Source organism: Antennarius striatus, chromosome 11, assembly GCF_040054535.1.
Source record: "Antennarius striatus isolate MH-2024 chromosome 11, ASM4005453v1, whole genome shotgun sequence".
NCBI classification, from domain to species: Eukaryota; Metazoa; Chordata; class Actinopteri; order Lophiiformes; family Antennariidae; genus Antennarius; species Antennarius striatus.
This window is the reverse complement of record NC_090786.1, coordinates 10889067-10902192: the sequence shown is the minus strand read 5'-3', so window position 1 is coordinate 10902192 and position 13126 is coordinate 10889067. Positions and strand designations below refer to the sequence as shown.

Sequence of the window (13126 nt, the reverse complement as noted above, 5' to 3'; positions counted from 1 at the left end):
CATCTAAACAAATAGAACTGAAATATAAGTTTGTTTGGATACACACATATTACTAAATATATCCACATCATTTTGTCTTTTTAACAGCAATTGTAAGAGACAGCTTGACTGGCTGCTATGAAGTCTTTGTATTCACTTAAATGGCTACAACTCATAACTATCAATAAAACAAATTGTATTCTCTGACATAAACCGTGTCTCATTGTAGGTAAGACAAGGAAGAAACTGAAAAAAAAAAAGTTAAAATTTCCATGCGCTAGCAAATGCATTCAATCCTTTTATCAGATCTTGAGAATTCAGGCTCATTAAGAAATATTGCTTGTTTGCTACTGTACAAGAAACAATGGACAACATCTGTGCCTGCTGCTTGGAGGGAATGAGAGGTGCTGCTGGGTAGGATGAACCTCTTGTTACACAGAAAGACCGGTTTGGCCTGTGGGCAAAGTGTGGACAGTAACAAGATGAGAGCCACCGACATAAAGTAAACGCAGCATTCACACAAAGCTCTATACTGAACTATTGCAGTGAGTATTTATTCAGATATCAGTCACACCTTTGGCACCATAATCTGTGTCAATGCTTATTAAACCAACAACATTTATTTCCCATAAAACTGGTCAGTTCTGTTGTTGAAAACTTACTACTGTACTGTATACTGCGAATGTAACATCCTGTTAGAATGCTCTAAATAAAGATAAATCATAGAATTTGAATTTTATAAGAATCCCGATAAAGAAGTGACAACCTTCTCGAAGAGGCTGTTGCAGCCAGGGTGAGGGCTGGCCAGAGCTCCATGCCTGGTCTGCCCTGGTTCTGATGTTGCAGCGCTCCCATTACCATGTGATGAATGTAGTGTGTTTCGGCTAGATGTCACCTTTCACTAAATGAGGCAAGGAGAAGTGGCAATAGTCCTGTCAATGATCCTTTGACAACGGAGCATATTCAGCTTTCACCAGGCTTTTTAAATAGACATCAAGTGTATCACAGGAGCAGGGGGCAGGCCAGAGACAAGAGTAGGAAAGGAGAGACTTATGGGAGAGGCGGTGTCACAGGGGAATGAGGAGTGCTCCATTCGCTAAGTCCAATCACATAATCCAAAGAGGCATTGTCAAGGGCGGGGAGAGAATGGCAACTAAGTGACAGGAAGCAGAGATGGGGACAGAGATACTGGTGCCATATTAGTGCCAAGCATATTCTGATGCCACCCTCAATTCTAACCAAGGCTGACACATCCCTCTCTTCCCCCCCACTTCTTCTGACTCTTCAAAGTAGTCTCTACCGAGTCACACACACTCACGCTCATACAAAGTACGTAGACTTACACACAATAACACACATACCAGTCCCTTGCAGCAGTAGTGGGTGTTCTGTCAGGCGGTGGAGCAGAACAGCAGCAACAGCAACAGTAGCAGCAGCAGCAGCCCACAGGCCCGAGGACAAGCTCGGTCAATCTAAATCTGGACTTTGTAGTGGAGCAGTGCTCATTTCCCCTCATAGCCCAGCTACTTGAGGTGATCCAAACACTGAAGTGTGAGGAGCTGTCACGTCCAATAAAATCCAGGCCAAGCTCGTTCCTGCCTGCTTCCCCTGGTGTTTGAGGGATACACATACATGTGTGTGTTTGTGTGTGCATGCCATCCTGACAGTGATGGGGGTTGGGGTAGGGGGTGGGGATTCCAGCTGCCATGATTTGCCTGGGGATATAGGTGCCACGGCTGGAGACTGGGCTTGACACCACAGGACTTACGATGTCTTGCAGCACTCTGATCAAATGGGTGTGGGGCTTTTCACATATTCACAGCTTACCCAATGAGTGGGCCCTTAAGGAGATCACCCACTGAGGTACCCAAAAATCAAGGCAGCTACTATAAGACATTACCTAGAGGGCATATATTTGTAGGTTGCAATCAAACCATTTCAAAGATTACCTTCACAGATAAGAGAACTAAACGCCCCTCAAGCCTTAACACTCTGCTGAGGTCATCACAAGCTGAGAATTGCGGAGAATTGGGGTAACAAATTCTGTGATTCTCTCACACCAATCAAAAAGATCTGTTGAGGTGTGGCCTGTAACTCTCAGCATTTTATAAAGCTATGTCTGTGATCAAAGAAGAAGAGCAGCAATGGCTCACACAAATAAGTAGAACAAAGAACTGAGGTAAGGTCTTTTTCCCAGAGGGTAAAGAAGTGCCTAAATGTATCTTAATTGTGTGTGGAACCTACCTCAGGCTCCAGATACTTCTCAGTTCACTGCATTTTCACAGTAAGAGCTTGCACCAGGAGAAGGATGGACCAGTTGGAAACAGGGATGGGAATAAGTAAGTCACACTCACTCTTACATAACACCTTCGAGGCCATGCTCATGTCTGTGGGGTTCTGTCTGATGACCTGATACTTAATAACAAGTCGTACAGTGCCAAATCCAGTAGTCTACAATGTCCTCTGTGTCTCCTAAGCCGTGAATAACCACACTCAAATCAATACCCACCCTCGAGACCATATAGACATTATCACAAACACATGCACACTTTCATCTCCCGAGCACAACCACGGCACAGTGTGAACAGTGGGAGCAGCCATTAAAGTGACAGATTAACAAAGTGATGAGGAGGCTAATGTTTCCATCATGCCCTAGTAGAGGAACAATCAGGCCTTTGTTGTGCATATGTCACACAGCACCTTGTTTTTAAGAGGAGTATCTAACCCTCTTGTCTTTATTAAAAGGCTATACAGGCTATATCTCATGTTTTCCTCTTTGTGAATGCTTCACGTGTAGCTTCATCGTCAGACAGTCTGGTTGTTTCAGAGCTGATTACCCAATGCATGTATTCTCTCTACGGGGGACTGATAGACCGCTCTTCCACAGTTTGAGGAAACCAGCTTTATGAAATCTCGTATGCACAGCACTAAACCGTGAAATCAACACATAGGGTAGCTACATTTTATATACACTTATAAATGTATGTGTAAATCAGCTCTGTGGATTACCAGGGTAATTTCAGACCCTTCAGGAAAGTGCAGCCAGGGCTTTAGCCAAGCAAGTTAAAGGATAGTAGTACTGAGTCATTAGACTCCCCCTTGCTATAGTTAGCAGGTAACTGCTTATTTATTTGTTAATTTCAGAACAGCTGTGATTCAGATTGTCTAACCCAAATCCTACTTCAAAACAAAAAGACAAAAGCGTAATGTCATGGATGTGAACTGCAAATCTTAAGGATGGGCAATTCTAACTGTCCCGGTCGTGAAAACTGACAAAAGTCAACAACTATTACATTGCAGGGGTATCAGTCAGATACTGCAATTGATATAATCTCTGTGGTTTCTAATACAGTTGTTTCTATTGGATATGCTAGAGATCAATACATACATATGTTACCCATCAATACATGCAGCTCTCAAAATAACTCACAAGCCTTTGCTCATTTGGTGACCGCTTTGTTGATGTTATATTTAAGCCTTTTTGGCTGATTATTTAAAGGTCCCTAATTATACACTATTTAATTAATTTTACACCTCTGCCAGATGTCCAACTACAATGTATTTGAAATAGATTGCTGCAAACTGTCTTCTATTAAAAATTGCTGAAATGAACTCCTTGCCCTGTTTGTCTGGGCTGGCCATTTAATGTTAAGGAGCTCCCTTTGTCTGCTACACACCCCATTGATGTGGTGCACATGTGTAACGTGCACGGGCCACTGTGCACACACACTGTGCATGCGCACTTACATGGTCGCTTTTACATTTAGTAATTTTGTTATGTATTTCTCTCTTACTTTTCTCTCTTATTTTATATTACATAACTTTAATTTTTCTTCAGTCATCATGAAGCTACTTTCTCAGTCAGCCAAATGTAACTGTGTGGCCAAATGTAACTCCGTGTGTAATCAGCTGATCGAACTGAAAACAACCTGTAAACAGAGGAATTGTGGAGAAAAACACACATTGCTTAAAAATGGGAAAGAAGTCAGTGGAGATGACAACAGATGAGTATGGGGAGGAGTTAATCAAACCCGAGTCTCCAGACAGTCATCATTGACAATGAGAGATTGCTGGCTAACAAGATAGAGGAGCTAAGCTAACACAGGACACAGCCAGATGTGCTTTAGTGAAATTTGGCTACGACCTTGGATAACTTAGTTTCTGTTGAGGTCTTCCAGACTGTTTGTGCCAAAAGGAATGGCTCTTGGAGCGGTAAGACAAAACATGGAGGTTGTGTGAACTACACTGAACTATTGGCTGTTGGGTGCCGCTCCTACATTATTTCCCTTCGCTAACCCTATGTCGTACTGAGAGGGAGGACGAATGGAAGCTAGGACACTAAAAACTGTACATATCTGTGTATACATTTTTATGCTCTTATTTTTTCTCTATTATTACTTATTCAAGAATGTCTCTATTATTCTTAAATTGTCCTCATTCTGGAATTCTCCATGTTTTTTTTTTCTGGAGAAGTCCAACTATAACGAAAAGCAATCCCCCAGTCAGGGAACAATAAATTTTGTATTAATATAGCAATTTCTCACACTTATAAGCAAGTGCAAATAAGATAAAAACATTTTGTGTGTATGAGTGTGGGTTGATTATGACGGAGAGGATACAACATACTTGGAGAGACTCAAAAACATAGGCAGGTAATAATACACAAAACAAAGCAGAGCTAATTTGTTTGCCAAATACAAGCTGACTTTACGCATGTTCATAAGCAATTGTAAATACCTAAGATAAAAACTTGGCGTATGTGTGTGTGAGTGTGTGTTCGTTATGCCACTGAGGATTCAACATACGCGGACACATGCACACACATAGCAAGGCTACACATAAACAGAATAAAGCAGAGCTAGCTACTTATCCGAATACAAGCTGACTTCAACAGCTTGTGAGGCACTTTCAGTGTCTAGCTCTCAGCCATGACATTGCCACCCACTGCTACCTTCCTTATACACAAACACCTTTGGGACGAATAGGCCCTTACCTGGGGAGAGAGGGCGGGTTATGTCTAGGACTCCTGTCAATCACTCCTGTCGCAAAAGACGCTGAATTCATCTGGACATTTTTTAGAGTCCTGGATGTTTTTTTAGATATTACAGTCGATACAGGACCCGTTTGTTTTCCAGATTTAAGGAGTTGGTAAGAATGGTAGGGTATGTAGAGACCTGAAAAAGTGTAGGACCCCTTCACATTTGTCTCATACTCATCTCTGTAACTTGTTGTTTGTCCAAATGTTTCATGCAATATTAACTCACACAGTCTATTTTAAAAAAGAAAAGAAAAAATGAGGGCCTGCAATCAGCGCATACGCAATAGTGCATGCATACACACATCCTGAGGAGAGAAAGAGTCAGGGAGAGGAGGGAGCTGGAGTGGGTTTAATGATTGTTCCCTGCATACAATCAGCTTGACTCTTTTCAAGGGCCATCAATATGTCACAGAAAGGCTCGCACAACGGATGTAGCTTTTAACATCAAGGTTATCTATTCTCGGCATGAATCTACCTCCTCTCTCAGATCCTTGTCCTGCCTCCTTTTCACATATACCTTCCCCTTTTTTTCAACTGTTTTCACTCTTTACATTCATTGTTCTCTTATTTTGTCTATTCTGCCTCTTTCTCGCTCAATTCTCTTTTTCGCCTCTTCCTGTTCTCTAGTCCACCCTCTGGTTTTATCACATAACCAACAATTTTATTAGCACGGCCGTCCATCAGAGAAAAAATGCAATGGAAAAAAAACACAATTAACAAGGCAATGACACTTTCTGTAATATCTCCTATGGCTGAAATGACACTGATGGTCAGGTGGGGGGATGTAGTAGGTTTGAGATGGGGCCACGCATCCATAAGTGTTGGTGAGAGAGTGACTTATGAGTTTGGGGTATAGGCTGCTGTGAGCCAGGGCTATTATTGTGGACATGATCCATCTCTGGCCGTCCTTTTATCAGTTCAGCCCAACGTCATGAGATGGAGTCACCACCTCCTCTCTATAAGGAGGACTGCAGATGGATTACCCCCCTGTGTCCCATAAACCAACATCCAATGGACTGAGATTCAGCCACTGGGGGAGTGGGTTGGCACACACAGCACTGTGCCATGGAGAGACCGGGATGTTTGAGGCAAATGAAATGCCAACTGCAATCAAGTTTCTGAAGAAACCTGATGAAGAATGACTGAGGCAAGCAGGCATATGTCACGCAGAAGATGTGAAACATAAATAAATCAGAAACATAATTAATATACTATAAAAAGAAACTTTATTTACAAATTTTATCCTGCAGGCTAAGCATCCAGTGCTTCCTAAATAAAGGCTTACTCAATTGTCCTTCCAAGATCAGCTAAACCGTATAATTTCCTTTCTTTCTTTTCAATACATTACAGTGGTTAAAGCACCATCCTGCTACTGAACACACACATCTTATTTAAGAAAAAATCACTGTGATTTGTAATTTGCACTTTTAGAATATCACACTTAGATCTGTGTGAACAAATTAATAATTAAATACCTGATTTCATCTGTACGGGTGTTTAAATTAAAGATTTGATTTCTAGTTATTTACCAACTTGGGTGTTTCATCACAATCTGCTCACCTTGGCTACGCGCACACACGAACACAGAGACACACACACATGCACACACGAACACACACACACGAACACACACACACACACACACACACAGACACACACACACACACACACACACACACACACACACACACACACACACACACACACACACACACGCACAACCAGAGGTGGCTTACAATGAAACAATTGAAATTGGTGCCTAATTACACTGACACCTACAGTATAAGGTACATTTACAAGCCTTTCCTGAGCTATTAATGTATAAAAATAATATGCGAGGGTGATTTTGGGGGTCCACAATAAATATTTATAACTCAGTATATTGGAAACGTGAACTATTATATGTGTGTGTGTGTGTGTGTGTGTGTGTGTGTGTGTGTGTGTGTGTGTGTGTGTGTGTGTGTGTGTGTATGTGTGTGTGTGTGTGTGTGTGTGTGTGTGTGTGTGTGTGTGTGTGTGTATTGCGGGCATAAGGTGGAGGAATATTTTTTATCGACGAACATTGTAGTACCACTAAGGAATGTTCCTTTAAAATCATTTTTATCATACCTTTTGGTTACGATAAGAAAAGACTTAATATGAGACATCGAAATTTTACTCAATTTTACATTCTACTAATGGACTCCTCTGTCAATATGTTCACTATGGTAACAGCTGAGGTCTCATTTGACTCTCTGGGATCCTGAACAAAAACTCCTGCGTAAAGTTTGATAATGAAAATGACATTCATCCTGTCCCAATTAAAAAAATATTGAGTCCATTAAACATATATAGCTGTCATTTTGATGCATGCCCTGAGCTCAGGGCTTCCCTGTTCCCCTCCTGGCTGTTTACTGTGGCCAAACAACTGCAGTGCCTGCATGTTCGTAACTTCAGTGTATTGATTAAACTTTTAAATAGCTGCCATATAACCCTAGGACATCAGGAAGATTAATTTGCATCAATGTTCATCTGTAATTCATTAGGCATTTACACTCCACATCCACACACGCTATCAGGGAAATGCGGTCCATTTTTCACCCAGGCAAAGGCTGGGGGAAGGCAGGGAGAAACAGAGATAGATGGAGGGCAGGAGAGACAGGAAGTAGGGGATTATACTGGGATTATATTACATACAAACAGAGGAACTACGCTTAATGGTAATGTCAAGACACATAAGACATTCAGTGAAGCCTAAGCAATGCATGTTTAACCACAGTAAATAGTGACATTTCACAGAAAAATAAGAAAAGCTACCCCATTACCAGCTATAAACCAGTTAAGTGGTTATAAATTGCTTTAAAAGTCTAGGCTTAACATGCTCAATACAGATTTATTGTCGATGCTACTGGAGGAAGTCAACATAAGATTTTCCGAACACTTCCCACCACACAGCCTGTTAGTCAGTCAGTGGTGAATCTGCCACCCCTGAAAAACACCATGTGTCCAAAACATTATACAGTATCCACATTGTACACAGACACATCATTGAGCCTTAATTCATTGTGATGTATTCTTCACTGTGTTTTGACTTTGTTGTTCAGTGTAGGGTGTTAGATTAGTGGGGTGCAAGAGTCCAAAACTGAGATCAAAAAAGAGTGAGGAGAGATTTAAGAACTGTGTGCATGGCTCCAATAAACACAACACACACAAATAAGGCCAAAACAGGCTAAAAAATGTTATGTTATGCTGTGTGTGTGTGTGTGTGTGTGTGTGTGTGTGTGTGTGTGTGTGTGTGTGTGTGTGTGTGTGTGTGTGTGTGTGTGTGTGTGTGTGTGTGTGTGTGTGTGTGTGTGTGTGTGTATGTGTGTGTGTGTGTGTGTGTGTGTGTGTGTGTGTGTGTGTGTGTGCATGTGTGTGTGCATGTGTGTGTGTGCATGTGTGTGTGTGTGTGTGTGTGTGTGTGTGTGTTTGTGTTTGTGTTTGTGTTTGAATTGAAGGATTTGCTGTTGCTACAGGCTGATAGACTGTCAGGGGAAGGTTTCTGGGTTGTGACTCAACCAGCTCTGATCAATACCAGGTTGATTTTGGCACATGATTCTTGATCCCCCTTAAAGTGCAACAATAACACAGTCTATATGTTTCTCAATGTTTCAGAAGCTGACAGCTATGGTTAGCACATTGTTGACAGAATAAAAAGAAATTAGAAAAATGCACTGATGAAAATAAATAACTCAATAATAAGGCATGCAATGGAGAATTTTCTATATCAATACAGTATGTATCAATTGTACTTTGATCTTTTTAGGCAAAGCTACTCTTTGAAAAAGTATTTCGCTGCAAGTTGACAAAATTGCCTCAATCAAACATTTTTCATTGTGAGTTACAGTTAAAACCAGATGAATGTCTATCGGTCTCTGTGCTTCCAAATTATGAGGATGAGAAGGAAATTGAATTCTGGGGTACATAAATTTTGAGTGAAGAAAGCGATTACCGTTGTGGGGGACCTAATGAAAAAGAAATTGATGAAATTAACTTCTGTGACATTTATTCCACGAGGAAACAGGAGAGAACACTTGTGACAATAGCTCTGGAGTCTGGCGATAAGCGATAAGAGGAAGGTACTTTAGGGTGGGGGACAATCCTCAGTCCCCTTGGAGCACCTTCCTCAAGGCATCCTCGAGCCAATTCGCTGTAAACACAGACTTAAGATAGTAAGAGAAAAAAGCCTCCTGTAAGCACAATAATGACAAGCTGGATATTTATGGCCGGCCTTATTGAAAGGGTTTGTCTACCCTTAAGGGCATATGAAACCACTAATGAGCCAGTAATCATAAGAGCTCATTTTCTCTGTCAACATGCGGATCACAAATCACAGCTCACACGCACCACACGGTCTGACACTGATCGATTGTGTTCTTCATTATACCCAGGATTTCTAATTAAAAGAAGGGAACAGATAAGTGGTTCAAACCTCTGACTGAAACAGAAAGCAAAAGTGAAAATTGCAATTAGAGGTTTGGCTGTGCTCAGTAATAGTGCAGTTAATAAGAGCGTCTGGTGAGTCACTCTATGAAGGTTTAATCACTGGGACAGGATTCAATAACAAAAGAGCACAATATTAATCACCAGAGAATGATAACTTCACTGTTCATCTCTTTGACATTGGAGGAAAGGATGAATTAATGATGCTCTCCATCTGAACACATTAAATAATAATTATCAGGCAAAACAGCATGAAAAGGACTGCATAATGAACCCCATTGTCAGGTCAATTACAACCACATAAAACTGTTCAAAGGGAAGTAGCTTGTTTCTAGATAGGCAAACGAGGAAGGACAGCAGTGGCTTTATTGGTCCTGGTATACCCCTTCACTCTGATATCGGGGCTTCAGATGTGTCAAAGATTCTGAATAGAGTTTATTCTTAGAGGACACCAAAACTGTCTGGTTGAAAAGCTTGACACATTCAGGGAGGAAAACATCAAAATTGGTCAGCAAAGGAAAAATGACATGGCAATGACAGTGTTTTGCTGGGTTTGAAGCAATGTCAGTCGCTAAGTGTCATGTTAACTAAACTCACTACGCAAACAATGATGGAGTTCACGCATCAACGAACAAAATGGCACCTCACTACCTGTCAGAGGCAATTTTCATCAAATCAAACATGGCCAGCAAATTTGGCCTTGAGAGGAACTGCTATTGGAGTTTTACACATCCATAAAACATGCACAGATAATACAGGTGAGATATTTTCCTTCTTCATCATCTTCTTCCTTCCTTCATCACACCATAAAATTGCCAGTGGTTGTTTGAGCAACCTTGTCTTTCACTGAGGATCAGGCACATCAAACTGTCCTCAAGCTTCTCTTTTTGAGCTAGACATCAATTACTGCATGGCTGCTACCACTCTCTTAAACAAACAGCCTGGCAACCTCCAGCAAGACACATATCAATACTAATCTGATGTCTAGTTCCACAAACATTCCCCCCAGACCCTGGCTGGCTGCACCTGCCTGACCAAAGTGCCCACGATTGGCTGTACTCCTTCACACTTCCTTTCCCTGCAGACATCAAACACTTATTACTCCCCGTCCTGGCCCTGCTAACTGACTGGCCTGTCTGGGCCACACGTGGACCCCATTATTAGAGTCATTTCTGTGCCCATCTTGACGCCTGTTAGGCAGTTCTCTTCCTGGGGCTCTTGCTCCCTGCCTGCCCGACTGAGTGCCTGGCCAGCCAAACAGTGATTGGACATGACATAGTGACAGAAAACAGGGGAGAAGGGCAATAGAAATAAAAGAACATAGAAGGCAACGTGAGGCAGACAGAGAGGAAGGTGGGTATGTTAGCTAGGGCCCTTGTGGCGTAGGGTGTGCCCATCAACACAGATGAACGTTAGCCAAGAGCCGCATGTCACAGAGATGGAGGAGTTGGATCACTCACATCACGGCTTCATCTGACTGGAAGATATCAATCTTGCAGGCCTAATCCAAAAGGACGTGGTAAAATATCCTTTAACATTGCTCTCCCGCCCTGCCTTTGTGTGTCCCCTTTTCTTGTCTCTCTCACATCTGAAAAAGTGTGTAACCTTCATTGTTGGACCTCAATCGACGACACTCATTTTCACATCCCATTTGCTCTGTCTGTAGCGCTGACAGTCAAATTATGATGGAGAAAACAGTGCTTTGACATATGGCATTTAGCGCTATTTGACACTATATAGGGCAATAAGAAGTGGTGAAATGGCATAAAGTATACATGCATACGCTCTGAAGATGACTGATGTTACCATGATGTTAGCTTGATGTATCTTCACATTTATGAAGATGTGATTTTATCCAAACCAATAAAATACTATTTTATTGTCTATATTTTATCAATCTGAAGGTAGACAACATTATGAAAGACTAAAGCCAAGGTGTTTCTCTTTCTGTTGTTTTATCCATGGTTGACCATTAAAATACATAATCACTAATGACTATTTTTGTGAAAGTAATTTATTGTTTTTGTTTATTTATTAATTTAATTATTGTATTACTTAAAGTTGGTGTGTGTGTGTGTGTGTGTGTGTGTGTGTGTGTGTGTGTGTGTGTGTGTGTGTGTGTGTGTGTGTGTGTGTGTGTGTGTGTGTGTGTGTGTTGTGTGTGTGTGTGTGTGTGTGTGTGTGTGTGTGTGTTCAACTTACAAACATTCGGAGATAAGAACAAACACGTGCCGTCATGTTGTTGTTTCTGTGAACATCTCAGCTCATCAGGTTTTGTAAGTTTGATACTGAACTGTTTATCACGGATGACAAAGCAAAGGCTTGTGAAGATAGAGGTAGTGGTGATTATCTCTATGATAACAACTCTGCCTCTCACAAATCATAATTCCCTCCTCTTTTTCTTCCTTGTCGTTAAAGATATACCACATGCTACGCTAGTAGCGTACAATAGATAATGTATATCAACAGCTGATATCAACTGGCTGCTGTTGTTGGATGCTCTCAAAAACTGGTTGGGGGCTTATTGAAGTGTTTTCTACTCCTTTTCCTCAAGGATTAAATTATGAGCGAAATCTTACCATAAACTAATCTTAATTGAAAACATTTTCATGAATCACGAGTGACCTGTAACAGTAGATTTTGGAGCTATACATATGTATTTTAATATGATATGTGTTTTTATTGTTTGTTTTACATTAACATGATTGACAATCTGTGTTATGCAGCCCGTCATTGTGAAGTTGGCCTTGGCTGTAGGCTGTGCATGTGTTGTTCACAAGACTTGGGAAAAGCAAAAAAAGTTAGTAAGTCATGAGTGGGAGGAGTGGGAGTGGGAGTTGTGTCTCTGTTCAAAGTTCCTGTGTGAAGAGATGTATAAAGCCCAATAAAGCCTGTGTCTTCAGGTTCCATCTCTACTCCAGATGTAGTTAATACCACGGTATTATAATAGTATGTGTATTAACGGTTGCCGGGCAGATGTAAAGTGGAGTGCAATGATGTAAATTGATTATTTTTTTTGAAATCCAATGTATAATCGAGAACGATTGAACTTGAAATGACCTGTACCTGTATTTCATTTAATTTTGTTTTGTTTGTATGTCGTGTTATTGTTTCTGGTAAGTCTTACGGAATAGCACTTCTGTATTTAGAGTAGTTATGCAATTTAAATGATCTCAAAAGCGATTTAATAAATACAAACAATTTGAATAGTAACAATACGCTATACGAACAACCTGTCGGAACCAATTGTGTGTGTGAGTGTGTGTGTGTGTGTGTGTGTGTGTGTATACATACACACACACACACACACACACACACACACACACACACACACACACACACACACACGCACAGACACACCCATACACTTTGCTATTGTTTGTTTAAGCTACACCAACATAACTAGTATTTTGTTTTTTATATTGTTTTTTTTATACTGTATTTAGTTTTCGAGGTGGATTTGTACAGAAGAAGCTGTCCAATAAATCAGTAAAAAGAAAGCCATTCTTGTCTGTCCGTGATTAGAAAAACTGCAGTTACAGTGATACAATCTTTGACCACAAAAGAATGACAATATAAGTTACAATACTTTCTTAGCAGGAATGTCTAATAACAGTATACAGTATATTGAATCACCAATTTTTT

General features: G+C 40.8%; 1 protein-coding gene across 1 annotated transcript in view; it reads right to left on the bottom strand.

Moving 5' to 3' along the window:
• lrmda (leucine rich melanocyte differentiation associated) overlaps positions 1-13126 on the bottom strand; it is a 215657-nt gene that overhangs the window by 1579 nt on the left and 200952 nt on the right. The gene's annotated exons all lie outside the window — the stretch shown is intronic.